Source organism: Salvelinus sp. IW2-2015, linkage group LG18, assembly GCF_002910315.2.
Source record: "Salvelinus sp. IW2-2015 linkage group LG18, ASM291031v2, whole genome shotgun sequence".
NCBI lineage: Eukaryota > Metazoa > Chordata > Actinopteri > Salmoniformes > Salmonidae > Salvelinus > Salvelinus sp. IW2-2015.
The window spans coordinates 36,232,049-36,246,806 of NC_036858.1; the positions used below are offsets into that span (position 1 = coordinate 36,232,049).

Here is a 14,758-nt window from a genome sequence, read left to right on the forward strand (position 1 = left end):
CATCAGCTTTCTATAGGCTAACTATATTTATTTCTCGACTTTCCTAATATTAAGCACATTGCTTCTTATTTACAACAGGAGTATAGCCTACCTGGCTGGCATGAAAATTAACAARGGGAAAACCGTCCTCCATTTGCTATTTAAGTGCAGAGATTACATGCAGTAAGCTGAGAGTCCTCAACTTCATTAAACYGGACACGCAAATCACCAGTCTCAACGTCAACAGTGAAGAGGCGACTCTGGGATCCTGACCTTCTAGGCAGAGTTCCTCTGTCTAGTATCTGTGTTATTTTCCCCATCTTAATCTTTTCTTTTTATTGACCAGTCTGAGATATGGCTTTTTCTTTGCAACTCTGCCTAGAAGGCCAGCATCCCGGAGTCACCTCTTCACTGTTGACGTTGAGACTGGTGTTTTGTGGGTACCATTTAATGAAGCTGCCAGTTGAGGACTTGTGCGGCATCTGTTTCTCAAACTAGACACTCTAATGTACTTGTCCTCTTGCTCAGTTGTGCACCGTGGCCTCCCACTCCTCTTTCTATTCTGGTTAGAGCTAGTTTGCGCTGTTCTGTGAAGGGAGTAGTACACAGTGTTGTACGAGATCTTCAGTTTCTTGGCAATTTCTCGCATGGAATAGCCTTAATTTCTCAGAACAAGAATAGACGGACAAGTTTCAGAAGAAAGTTATTTGTTTCTGGCCATTTTGAGGCTGTAATCGAACCCACAAATGCTGATGCTCCAGATACTCAACTAGTCTAAAGACTAGTTTTATTGCCTCTTAAATCAGGACAACAGTTTTCAGCTGTGAACATAATTGCAAAATAGTTTTCTAATGATCAATTAGCCTTTTAAAATGATAAACTTGGATTAGCTAACACAACGTGCCATTGGAACACAGGAGTGATGMTTGCTGATAATGGGCCTCTGTATGCCTATGTACTGTATATACTGTATGCCTATGTACTGTATATACTGTATATCTCGCATTACTCATCTCATATGTATATACTGTATACTGTATCCTTCACTATCTATTCTTTACTATCTATTGCATCTTAGCCGCTCTYTCACTGCTCATCCATATATTMTATACTTCTATATTCTCATCKCATTCCTTTACTAGATTGTGTGTATTAGGTTTTGTTGTGGAATTTGTTAGATATTAGGTTTWGTTGTGGAATTGTTAGATATTACCTGTTAGATACTGATGCACTGTCGGATCTAGAAGCATAAGKATTTCGCTACACTSACAATAACATCTGCTAACCATGTCTATGTGACCAATAACGATTTGATTTCAATTTTCATTTGAGGAAAAAGATAAATACATATTATATTGTTGAGTTTCAGCTTGGAGCGGAAGACTGTAATGAAGCGACAATCTATCTTCAATATTAAAGCTGATCTACCCCCTAAAAAGTAAAAAGTAAATAACTTGACACAACACCTCTTTCTGTCTCTCAGTGGACACAGGAATGGGGAATGATGACGCATTCGGCGACAGGGTTTGCCACTGTGATGTCACCGTGGAAGACCTATCAGCTCCATTGAAGGCTGTCATCAGAGCCGTCAGGTGAGTGCTTCAGCGAGGTCACCCGTGATACAAGTCAGTATTCGACATAGAATACTGACGTAGAAACCGGCCACTAAGGGCAACAGTGAGCTCTGTTACCTTGAAGTATGTTTCTGTTTTGGATGGGCGTAAGCCTGTCTCTTATACACATCTAGATGTGTATAAGAGACAGGTATTAAAGTAGTCAACATTTTTATATTTGGTCCTATATTCCTAACACGCAATGATTATATCAAGCTTGTGACTTTACAAACTTGGATGAATCATTGGGTTTTAGGAATATAGTACCAAATATAAAAATGTTGAGTACTTTATTTTTGTTTTTTTTTTTATTTTAGTCAACATTTTTATATTTGGTCCTATATTCCTAACACGCAATGATTATATCAAGCTTGTGACTTTACAAACTTGGATGCATTTGCTGTTTGTTTTGGTTGTGTTTCAGATTATTTTGTGCCCAATAGAAATGAATGGTAAATAATGTATTGTGTCATTTTGGAGTCACATAGTCCTGAATGATGAGTGATACAGACTCACAACTATCATATCCCCAAGACATGTTAACCTCTCACTGTTACAATAAAAAAAATTGGGGAGATATGATATTTATGCCTCTGTAACTTTCTCACTCATCATTATTCACGATTAATTCAGGACTATCCGTAATCATGGTATCATCCACATTAATGTAGAAGTATTTAGAAACATTCTATTCTCCCTTAAAATGGGGGGACTGTGTACAAAAAGTGCAGTAATTTCTAAACGGTTCACTGGATGAAAATACCCTCAAATTAAAGCTGACAGTCTGTCCATTAGCCTCATAGTCATTGCATCATTTCAAATCCAAAGTGATGGAGTACAGCGCTAAAACAACAAAACGTGTCACTGTTCCAATACTTTTGGAGCTCACTGTATATCGCTATATAGATCTCTATATACTGTAGACTTTTGTTTTCTTACGCAATCTTTAGTAAAACATTCTATTTATTTTGTACATGACTATTTTAAACAGTGTACATAGCAAACGCATCCCCGACCACAATCTTCACTTAAACAGAGCCTTCCAGGGCTCCTTCACCTCTCTCTCTCCCCTCTGCTCCTGAGGTTTTTAGCTACAACAGATCCAGAGCATGGGCCTCCTCTATGTTGTTCTAGCCCWGTGCTTCAAGGGGATTCTGCTAACCCAGTGATGGCTCAGGGAGAACAGTTTGGGTGTTTTTTGTTACATCTGGCCCCTTACTCACTCTGAACCCGACAACATGTCTCTGTTTACTCATCTGGCTACCATACTGGCACTGTCTCTCCCTCTCCTTCACCATCTCCCTCCCTCACTCTCCTTTTTACTACCTCTTCTCTCTCTCCCTCCCTCTCTTTTTCCATTTCCCTTTTACTCTCCATCTCCCCCACCTCTCTCTGGCGGTGTCAAAAGATGTCCTATTTTGATTGTCTGCCAACACCCCAATTCCCACCCACAGGTTGTTGCTCCAGAGGACCCCCTCTCCCCTTGCCCAGCCTGCTTGCTCAGCAGGCCCCCTTTGTGGGCAGCGGGAGTGGAGACGTGTCCCTGACTTTCCCAGGGTGTCGGGTTGACACCCTCTCAGTCAGAACTGTTTTCACAGCAGCTCAACTGTCATGATGGTTTCCATTTATACAGTGAGGATAATGAGCAACTGGAGCAGTTCTGGAGCCATTAGGGGGTCAGAATGAACCAACTGTAGAGAGCCACTTACCTGCATCAATATTATTCACTCAGCGGTAGCTGTACTTGTACATTAAGGTAGAGGGATAATACAATTTTAGTGTGGTTTGGTTACAAAATAGCTCAGTCAGGTTTTGTTTACATGACATGTGCTACGGTTTCATAATGTTCTTGTGATAGTATTTGAGTAATGTTTATTTTACCTATGCTCCGAAAACAAAAGGTAAAGGCTAAAGTAACAACTGTCAGCTTCTTGTCAACATACTGGTTTATGCATAGTTAAGCTGTTGTTTCCCTCTAGTGGCTGGCTAAGAGATGACAGGTAGATCATGGCACAATGACATGATTCTGTTTGATTCTCACAACTTTTCCACTCAGGATCATGAAGTTTCATATAGCAAAGAAGAAGTTTAAGGAAACTCTGCGCCCGTATGATGTGAAAGATGTGATAGAACAGTACTCTGCAGGACACCTGGATATGCTCTGCAGAATCAAGAGTCTACAGACTAGGTGAGATGCACACACACACACACACACACACACACACACACACACAAACACACACAGACAGACACATAAACACACACACCTTCATATCTATGTTCACCTTCTCCACTTAATTCACGTGTGTGTGTGTCTGTCTGTCTGTCTGTCTGTGTGTGTGTATATCTGACCCTCCTATGTACCTCTTCCTCTCAGGCTGGACACCATAGTGGGTCCTCCTCAGCAGCAGCTGCTGAGCCCCAGAGTCAAGACCTTTTCCTCCCCCTCCCTGCACTTATATTACAACCAGGCCAGGAGGAAGTCCATGCCAGCAACAAAGTCTGTCCCAGGGTTAGGCAACCCCCCCCCACCCCCACCCCCCACTCGCCTGCCTAAAATAGGCTAACTGTAGACATCTCGTGCATCGATGTGTGACTTTATAAATATTGTAGTCTCTTGCATGGTGTTGTTTTTAACAATGTCTGAGAATAAACAATAATGTTTCAGGAGTTAGGATTTTTGTCTTCGGTTGAATCAGTGATATAACCCTGATTGACTTGATATTGCACTGTGTCTTTCAGCCAAAATAGTGGAATCTACTGTAGTTTAGTAGTGGATTGTAGTAGTGGTAGTCTAGTCTGGTTTTAAAGAATGCAATTGTAGCTGGTACATACGTGGTGCATGTAGTTGTCCTTTTTTGATACACTTCAAGTGTTTGAGTGTGTGTGTGTGTGTGTGTTGTATCTGACCCCCATGTCTCTCTCATACAGACTGGCCACTGGACTGGGTCCCACACTGAGCAGCAAACCTGGGAACATGTCCTCCCCCTCCCTGCAATTATATTACAGCCAGGCCAGGAGGAAGTCCACCCCAGGGATGAYGTCCCCAGGGTTAGATAACCCCCCTCCCACACCAACCCCTAATAACGTAGACCCGCTAGCCACTACCCCCAACTCCATCCTATCCCCCGTTCCTCACTCAGAGGACAGTTTGAAAGGAGATGGTGCTATGTCCATGTGTCCATCAGGGAGCACAAAGCCTGTGTTTGTAGATCTACAGAGGCAGGATAGGTTTAAAGGTGAGACGACGATGGCTCAACCTACAGGCTTCCGAAGGGACTACAAGAGTTTCTAATATATACACTATCCGGTCACTTTTTTAGATCTTTAGATTTAGAGCATCATAGTTCTGTATATATTGACCAGAAAGGACACACTGCTTTCACTGAATCGACCCAGATTTAGAAGCTTTGGACTCCCTGATGACATAAAGGCAGGTTCGAAAATGCTTCTTAAGAAATGGAAGCATTCAACTAGCAGATGTAACATATCCCCAAATGTGTGGTAGAAGTAAAGCTCCCACATGAAAGTTTACTATAGAATATAAAAGTACTTACTGTAGAATTCTGTAGTAAACTGTAGAATACTGTAGAATACTATACTACACACTGTAGTGTCCCTCGATCATGWGTAGTACTTACTGTGGTATACTGTAGGGGTGGCAGGTAGCCTAGCGGTGAGAGCGTTGGGCCAGTAATTGAAAGGTTGCTGGTTTGAATTCCAAAGCTGACTAGGTGAAACATCTATCGATGTGCCCTTGAGCAAGGCATTTAACCCTAATTGCTCCTGTAAGTCGCTCTGGATAAGAGCGTCTGCTATGTAAATGTACTACAGTATTATCTGCAAATAAAGCACTGTAGTAAATACTACAGTAATGTCTGCAAAAACACTACAGTCTGCAAAAACACGACACTATTTAAATGTGACTAATAAAATTTGATTTGATTTGATTTGATTTGATTACAGATTGTAAGGCAACAAAATAGGAAAAAGGGGGATGAATACTTTTGCACTGTAAGCATTTCATTGTAACGTCTACACCTGTTGTATTCGGCGCATGTCACAAATTAAATTAGATTTGATTAGTAAGGGGAAAAAAGTAAAGTGCGAGTGGAGTGGGGTGCTGTYGYATTATTTAATATACTTTTTGAAGAGGTAGGGTTTCAGGGTTTCAGTCCTACCTACCTAGAGGTTATGGAAAATGATCTATTTTAGCATTTCTCCTGTACGTTTCCTGAAGGAGAAAGCCTCCACTTCCATGTCAAAGATAATAAAACAAAAACACGATAGTAAATACTACCGTATACTACAGTCCGCAAAAACACTACAGTAAATACTACAGTATACTACAGCCCGCAAAACACTACAGTAAATACTACAGTATACTACAGTCCACAAAAACAGTACATTAAATACTACAGTATAGTAGAATCCGCATAAACACTACATTCATTATATAGTATATACTACAGTTTTATTTTACTACAGTATTTATACTATATTTAACTGTAAATACTACAGTATCACTGTAGTTTGTGGACTTTAAACACACTACAGTGAATACTACAGTAAATCTGCAACAACAAAAAAACACTACAGTGAATACTATAGTATTTATCATAGTATGCTATGATATTTTTTCACGTGGGCTGCTATGAATGTGAGGTCTATCTCAAATATGTTGCATGTTGCTGCGCTTAGGGGACATAGMAAAGATACAGAAGCAGCTGTCAATCTAACAGAATCGATGTTCCTCCTGCAAAGAATTGGCTAACGAATAAGAATCTCTCGTTGTGGAACTTTTGTGAACACAGAGAGTGGCMGTAGTTACTAGTTGGRGCAGATTGRTGTTTTTAACATGAACTGTAGTTTGCACTGTAGCTAATTATAGCTGTAGTTTAGAAACCCTGTATGATTGTGTTTTGACTGTAGCCTTTTGTTGTGTGAACTGTGACTCTGTAGTGTGGGTTGTTGAATCTACTCATGGTGTGTCTGTTCTAACTAACTCTAACATTGACATGCTTCCATTAGAGTTAGGTCTGTTGCCTGCTGGGAAGTGCCCTTGGAAGAGGCTGGGGTGACGGTCAATGTGCCCATTTGTCCACTTTTTGTGTTTAATACGACAAGTGTGTGTKTCGCAGGGTGGATCAGATACTGGGTAAGGGCCAAATCCCCATCGACAAGAAGATCAGGGATAAGCTGCACCCTGACAGGGATACTCTGGAGGACATGAGCATGCTGGGACGTGTGTGTAAGGTGGAAAGACAGGTGACCAATTAAGCCAATTACATTAGTTTGTGTGTACTCGTAGAGAAGTGTCTCTTGCACACACTGTAAAAAAAATCTGGTTGATTCAACTAATAATTAATTTAGTGACTGAAACATAGCCTTTTTTAGTTTACTAAACATTTCGGTCGAAGTGTTACCTGAACTTAACATTTTTATCTGGTCCAAACTTAGTTCCAACTTGAGAAAAATTAGGGACACCCACACAGTGCTTTTAACACACAATGTTTTCAACTTACATATTTATAGTCATTATTATTCAACATGTCCTTAGCTGGGATTGGAACTCACAACCTCTTGGTTCAAGTCTTTCTGATCGTCCTGCTACCTCCCCATGTGTGTCAGATATCAGTTCATCTGACTATTCTCTCATCATTGATTTGATGGACTTATTTAATGATTTTCTGTTTGAATGTTACTCCTTAATCACTATAATAAATCAAATAGTTTTTCTTGTGAACTTTTACCAGTGCAAAGTGTAGGAATACAGGTGAAATCAGTCATTGACACAGACATGGTGGTGTAGCAGGAAGATAGGAATTTCATGAACCAAGAGGTTGTTAGTTCAAAATCCCAGGGGAGAACCTGTTGAATAATAATTACTGTATAAATGAACATGCACAATCTAATCATGTACAGTATGTCAGTATGTGTCAAATACGTAAGTTGAAAAACATTGTATGATAAAAGCACTATTTGAATGTGTGGGTGTCGCTAACCCAATTTTTGACTAGTTTTATGAAGTTGGAGCTAACTAAACATTTTAAATTCAGGTAACAATTTTACCAAAAAGTTGAGTAAACTAAAAAAGGCTTTTACTATATAATAATTAGTTGAATCAACTAGATTTTTTAGAAACTGCAATGAACCATTGCTGCTTTTAACGGTCATGTCTCTTGCTCTTCCCCCCGCCCAGGTGACGTCCATAGAGTCAAAGCTGGACTCTCTGCTGGATGTGTACAGGCAGGTGTTACAAAATGGTTCGTCTGCCCTCACCCTCTCCTCCCTGCCCCTGTTCGAGCTGGAGCACCAGGCCTCCGACTACCGGAGCTCCATCCTCAGCAAGAACCTGTCCTCTGGCTCCCCCCAGGGAGGGGAGGGCAGAGGGGGGCATGAAAGTGGTGGGGGGATGTCCCGGTCAACAACAGGCCATCTCTCCAGGGGCCTCCAGCTCATACTGGCCCCCAGCGAGCTCACCCTCAACACCTGCCCCCTCTCCTACCCTGCCTCCACTGCATCCCTCACTCCCTCGCCTCTCTTGCCCCCTGACACCCCCTACCCGCTCCTCACCACACCCAGTAGTTTCCCCAGGCGAGCGCACTTCCCTGACCTCCTGCCCCCTCCACCATCCGCTGGTGCTGCCACCCTTCAGCTGCCCCCCATGGGCCCCCAGCAAAGACGTTCCCTCAGCCCCACCCCAGATGCTACACAAGGGGGTAGGCTGGAGCAGAGCTRAGGCCTCTCTATGGTGGTGGGCTCCGGGGTGGACCATGGAGAGGAGGGGGASAGAGAGGGTGGACATAGCTGGGGCAGGGTGCAGCTGAGGGGGAAGTCCCATTTGAGGGAGGAGGGCCCCTGGAGGAGGCACATGAGCCTGGAGGTGGACCCCATGCTGCTGCTTTCCTCTGGYTGTGACGGCAAGCCCTTGGAGCAGGAACAGGGGCTGGGGAAGTCCCTGTCGGCACATAACCTCACCCAGCCATCTGCAGACAACCTTCCTAACCTGTCCTCTCCCCTCGGCAACAGTAGCAGTTCTAGTGGCGACTGCCATGGCGACCCCGACGCTAGCAACTGGGGCGAGACAGACCTTTTCATCACCYGCCGTGACCTGGAACCGCAGGAGGACCAGTTTGATTTCCTGTCCCAGGGGAGTGACTTCCTGTCCCATCCCACAGCGGACGGTACTGGCTGCTTGGACGTTCTGCGGACTGAAGATGGGGGGTCCTTAAGCAGTCTGACTGGTCCCCGCACCCCCACAACGGGCAGTGCAGAGTCCCTCAACCAGCCTACCCACGTACGACTAAAATAACTCTTCCATAGGAGTGAATAAGATAAACCCTCCCCCCAACACATACATTACCAATATTACCATCCAGCAAGAGGACTCACTGGACAAACAACAAATAGAATTGCAAATGTTGATTATAACTCTGTTTTTAAGAGATGGGGGGGGGTTTCTCACTGCTTTCAATCAAAGATTTCAGGCACCCTTTATACTCTCATACATATCATTGCATGGACTATTTCGAATTTCCTAAAACAGGAGCAAGCAGAGAAACTAACTGGGGGAGGAAGATTGAACAAAAGAGAGGATGGTCAGATAGTGTTAATGTTTGCTCTCTCGGCTYTGCATGACCACTGCATGTCTAAACCGCACTTTGGGGTCGAGAGCYTTCAAGCCCCTTCATTAGCCCTGGAAACACAGTCATGATGGCTGAGTCCAACCTCATAAGTCCAAATCTCACCTGTTTATCTGCATGTTCCAGTAATGTATCCTCCAAACCCTTGGGAGGCAATTATGAGCCGTCAGCAATTATTACCCAAATATAGAAAATGTAGTAAATAGATAATACAATAACTCATTTGATAATAACATAAGATAACCCTACTGATGTAAAGTTGTCAAAACATTTTTTTTATATACATTTTACAATCTTTTGTGGCCATTTGATTTTGATGACAAATCCAATATGCTGATTGGGTGCTCTAATCTGACAAGGCCAGTAGGATTCAGTATTTTCACTTTTAAAGGCATTTGAGTGAAAGYCAAACAGCAGCCAAATAAGATCAGTTACTACTATGATACTGTATATGGTGAAACAAGGCTGTGGTACACTGCAGTRGTCAGTCACAATAAACACTACAGAATTCAGGGTTCCTTGTTCTACAGCTCWTGTGCCCACAGTATTCCCTTCTGTTACCAGCTGATTGACAGGGGACACTTCAAACTTTGAAAATAAATCCAGTATATCTCCTCAAAGTGGATGAGCATTAGTCTATGACAGGCTGGGGACATCTCWACAAATGGTTAGCCAGCCTACACTTTGTCAGTAGCTATAATGATCAGAACTCGTTACAGACTTGCCAAGGTCAAGATGAGCGGTGTGAGAGTAAGTCAGAGGAGTTGGATCATAAATACAGGGAGAGATGACCTGATCCACCATGATTTAGTCCCCTTAAAGTAYTGGTATGTGAGCCTACAAGCCTGGCACTTCCAATAGAGCACACAGGATCTTTTGTCTAGAGAAGGCCACTGGTCTTGTGTGTCTACTGTCCAACCAATGTCATCACTAATGATGCTGTCCATAGAGATACGCAGACAGGAAAGTAATGAACAAGCCATGTTGTAAGTGGATGGAACATATGGTAACAAGTCTGCTGTCAACGAGCTCAACTTCTGAATGTGATTTGTCTGTTGTTTGCATGTCCCACTGCCTTACGAGGCAGCAGCACTGCTGACTGCCACTCAGCCTGAACACAGACGACTGCTCTTGAATGAGAATATGCACAAACTGTGTTTCAGACATCTTTATTTTCTCTATGTTGCACCTTTTTGTTCTTGAAGGAGAGAGGCACAGCAGTCTTATATGTATTCTGTCGAGTTAACGATGACAGCTTCCGTTCAACATGTTTGTTTTTYTTTCGTTTTTCGATTGGTGCATACGTGCATTGGCTTAGCTGATTAACAATTATACTGTATAATGTGTATATGTTATGTTCATATGTGTGATGTGACCAGCAAAATCTATATAGCTGTGTGTTACAATGGGATTTTGTATGAAAACGGCCCGAGTTGGTACGATAAATGCACAACTGAAAGCACAATTGTTTGGAGACTTTGGAACCTGCATATGTGATTGGTGGTTTTATTCTCTGTGATGAAATGTTTTCCAGATACATAATCAAAAAAATGTGCCACAGACAGGAAATACTTGTACAGAGGACAGATGCATTGGAGGCAGGACTGAATATTGAATCCACTTGGATAACTATGGAGTATGAACTCTTTCATAATWTCACGCTTGGTCTGAAGTGATATAAAATTTACTTCACTGACATTAATGGTTCATTTCCCTCAGTTTATTCTGGAAACGGTCGTTCCATATGATTTCAATCCCTTTCTGAATGCACCCCTTTTGATTTGAACGAAACCTTCCATACATGTTTGCCCATGTGAGAAGTGGTCAGAAAGTGACTTTTTGGACCTGAATGCCAAAACATTCAGAATCTAGAGATGCTCAAAGTTGACACATTTTGCATACCCCACCCTACCATGAGGCATCCATGTCTTCATCACTGAATAAGATAAACGGTTGAGTTTGATATCATTTGAAAGCTTAKAAACAGGGTTATCAAACTGGTATATGTTATATTGAAAGGAAGCTTTTAAAATCAAAATGATGTCCTTTTTTTAAGCTTTAACATAAATTATCTAAAAACACGTCAACTCAGATTTTTTTTCATGTTCATTTACAGTACCAGTCAAAAGTTTGGACACACAAGGGTTTTTCTTTATTTTTACTGTTTTCTACATTGTAGAATAATAGGGAAGACATCAAAAATATGAAATAACACATATGGGATCATGTAGTAACCAAAAAAGTGTTTAACAAATCAAAATATATTTTAAATTTGACATTCTTCAAAGTAGCCTCCCTTTGCCCTGATGACAGCTTTGCCCACTCTTGGCATTCTCTCAACTAGCTTCACCTGGAATGCTTTTCCAACAGTCTTGAAGGAGTTCCCACATATGCTGAGCACTTGTTGGCTGCTTTTCCTTCACTCTGCGGTCCAACTCATCCCAAACCATCTCAACTGGGTTGAGGTTGGGTGATTGTGGAGGCCAGGTCATCTGATGCAGCACTCCATCACTCTCCTTCTTGGTCAAATATCCCTTACACAGCCTGGAGGTGTTTTGGGTCATTGTCCTGTTGAAAAACAAACGATAGTGCCACTAAGCGCAAACCAGATGGGATGGAGTATTGCTGCAGAATGCTGTGGTAGCCATGCTCGTTAAGTGTGCCTTGAATTCTAAATAAATCACAGACAGTGTCACCAGCAAAGAACCCCCACACCATCACAACTCTTCCTCCATGCTTCACAGTGGGAATTATCTGTTCATCTACTCTGCGTCTCACAATGACACGGCTGTTAGAACCAAAAAATCTCAAATTTGGACTCATCACACCAAAAGGACAGATTTCCACCGGTCTAATGTCCATTGCTCGTGTTTCTTGGCCCAAGCAAGTCTTCTTATTATTGGTGTCCTTTAGTAGTGGTTTCTTTGAAGCAATTCGACCATGAAGGCCTGATTCATGCAGTCTCCTCTGAACAGTTGATGTTGAGATGTGTCTGTTACTTGAACTCTGTGAAGCATTTATTTGGGCTGCCATTTCTGAGGCTGGTAACTCTAATGAACTTATTCTCTGCAGCAGAGGTAACTTTGTGTCTTCCGTTCCTGTGGCGGTCCTCTGGGAGCCAGTTTCATCATAGCGCTTGATGGTTTTTGCGACTGCACTTGAAGAAACTTTCAAAGTTCTTGAAATGTTCCGGATTGACTGACCTTCATGTCTTAAAGTAACAATGGACTGTTATTTCTCTTTGTTTATTTGAGCTGTTCTTGCCATAATATGGACTTGGTCTTTTACCAAATAGGGCTATCTTCTGTATACCGTCCCTACCTTGTTACAACACAACTGATTGGCTCAAACGAATTAAGAAGGATAGAAATTCCACAAATTTACTTTTAAGAAGGCACACCTGTTAATTGAAATACATTCCAGGTGACTACCTCATGATGCTGGTTGAGAGAATGCCAAGAGTGAAAATGAGAAAATCAGAGTTGATGTGTTTTTAGATAATAGAAATTAAAACTTAAAGAACATAATTGTTTAATTAAAACAAATGTTCAATAAATTATAGAATAGTTTGACAACCCCGTTTGTAAGCTTTCAAATTACATTAAACTTAGCCGTTTTATCTTTTTGAGAGATCAAGACATGGTAATGTGGGTTATGCAAAATGGATCAACTTTGAGTACCTCCTGAATGTTTTGGCATTCATGCATTCAYGTCCAAAAAGTCATTTTCTGACCACTTCCACCATGGGCAAACATGAAAGTTCAAATCAAAAAGTGTGCAGTTTCAATCTAAAGGGGTGCAGTCAGAAAACGATTTAAATCATACAGAATGACCCAAAAGCTTAACGGTGCCTTTTTAGCATTTATATATGATGATATCTATTTTTTTCTCCACTAGGCTGCATARGTTGCTACAGTGCCTAACTAGAAGAACTCATGCAGATGTAAGCCCAGTTTCTGAAACTAGGATAACACACACGTTCAATGTCTGCAAATCTACTACAGTACATTTTCCCTACCACTCATACAGTGAATTTATTACACAAAACTGGCCTTAAAATACATGCTTGATAATGTTAACATTCTGATTTCTTTCAAATAAATGTATTAAAATGCACATAACAGAGATGACAATCTCTGTGGATGAGAAATGCTACATGAATTATAATATCATATGTAAATAAACGACAAACATGAAACTGTCTTTTTGGTCTGGATGTATTGAATGAAATATAACCACACCAAGTTGCATTATATACAGCCAACAGAAAGCTGTGCAGCCATGTACCTTGGAAAGGGCTGTCACTTAAAGTAGATATTAGCCTAGCAGAGAGGAGAGGCAGAGGCGAAGAATACACCATTCAGTATATACCTATGCTGAGACAGAAATACACTATATATACACAAAAATATGTGGGCATCCATTCGAAATTAGTGGATTCAGCTATTTCAGCCACACCCGTTGCTGACGTGTATAAAATTGAGCACAAAGCCATGCAATCTCCATACACAAACATTYGCAGTAGAATGGCCTTACTGAAGATCTCAGGGATTTTCAACGTGCCACCGTCACAGGATGCCACCTTTCCAACAAGTCAGTTCATCAAATTTCTGCACTGCTAGAACTGCCGCGGTCAACTGTAAGTGCTGTTATTGTGAAGTGGAYAGTGGTAGGCCACGCAAGCTCACAGGACGGGACCGCCGAGTGCTGAAGCACYTAACGCTTAAAAATCGTCAGTCCTCGGTTAGAACACTCACTACCATGTTCCAAACTGCTTCTGGAAGCAACGTCAGCACACAAACCTAAGATCACCATGCGCAATGCCAAGCGCCGGCTGGAGTGGTGTTAAAGCTCGCCGCCATTGGACTCTGGAGCAGTGGAAATGCGTTCTCTGGAGTGATGAATCACACTTCACTATCTGTCAGTCCGACGAACTAATCTGGGTTTGGCGGATGCCAGGAGAACACTACCTGCCCCAATGCACAGTACCAACTATAAAGTTTGGTGGAGGAGGAATATGGTTCTGGGCTGTTTTTCATGGTTTGGGCTAGGCCCCTTAGTTCCAGTGAAGGGAAATCTTAATGCTACAGCATACAATGACATTCTAGGCAATTCATGCTTCCAACTTTGTGACAACAGTTTGGGGAAGGCCCTTTCCTGTTTCAGCATGACAATGCCGTCGTGCATGAAGCGAGGTCCATACAGAAATGGTTAGTCAAGATCGGTGTGGAAGAACTTGACTGGCCTGCACAGAACCTTGACCTCAACCCCCTCGAAAACCTGTGAGATGAATTGGAACGGCGACTGCGAGCCAGGCCTAATCGCCCAACATCAGTGCCTGACCTCAAAAATGCTCTTGTGGCTGAATGGAAGCAAGTCCCCGCAGCAATGTTCCAACATCTATTGGAAAGCCTTCCCAGACGAGTTGAGGCTGTTATAGCAGCCAAGGTGGGGACCAACTCCATATTCATGCCCATGATTTTTGGAATGAGATGTTAGATGAGCAGGTGTCTACATACT

The 14,758-nt window shown here is 42.1% G+C and overlaps 1 pseudogene; it reads left to right on the forward strand.

The window, feature by feature from the left end:
• Positions 1 to 13,441, forward strand: part of LOC111978209 (potassium voltage-gated channel subfamily KQT member 5-like) — a 152,928-nt pseudogene extending 139,487 nt beyond the window's left edge.
• The last annotated feature ends 1,317 nt before the right edge of the window (positions 13,442 to 14,758 follow it).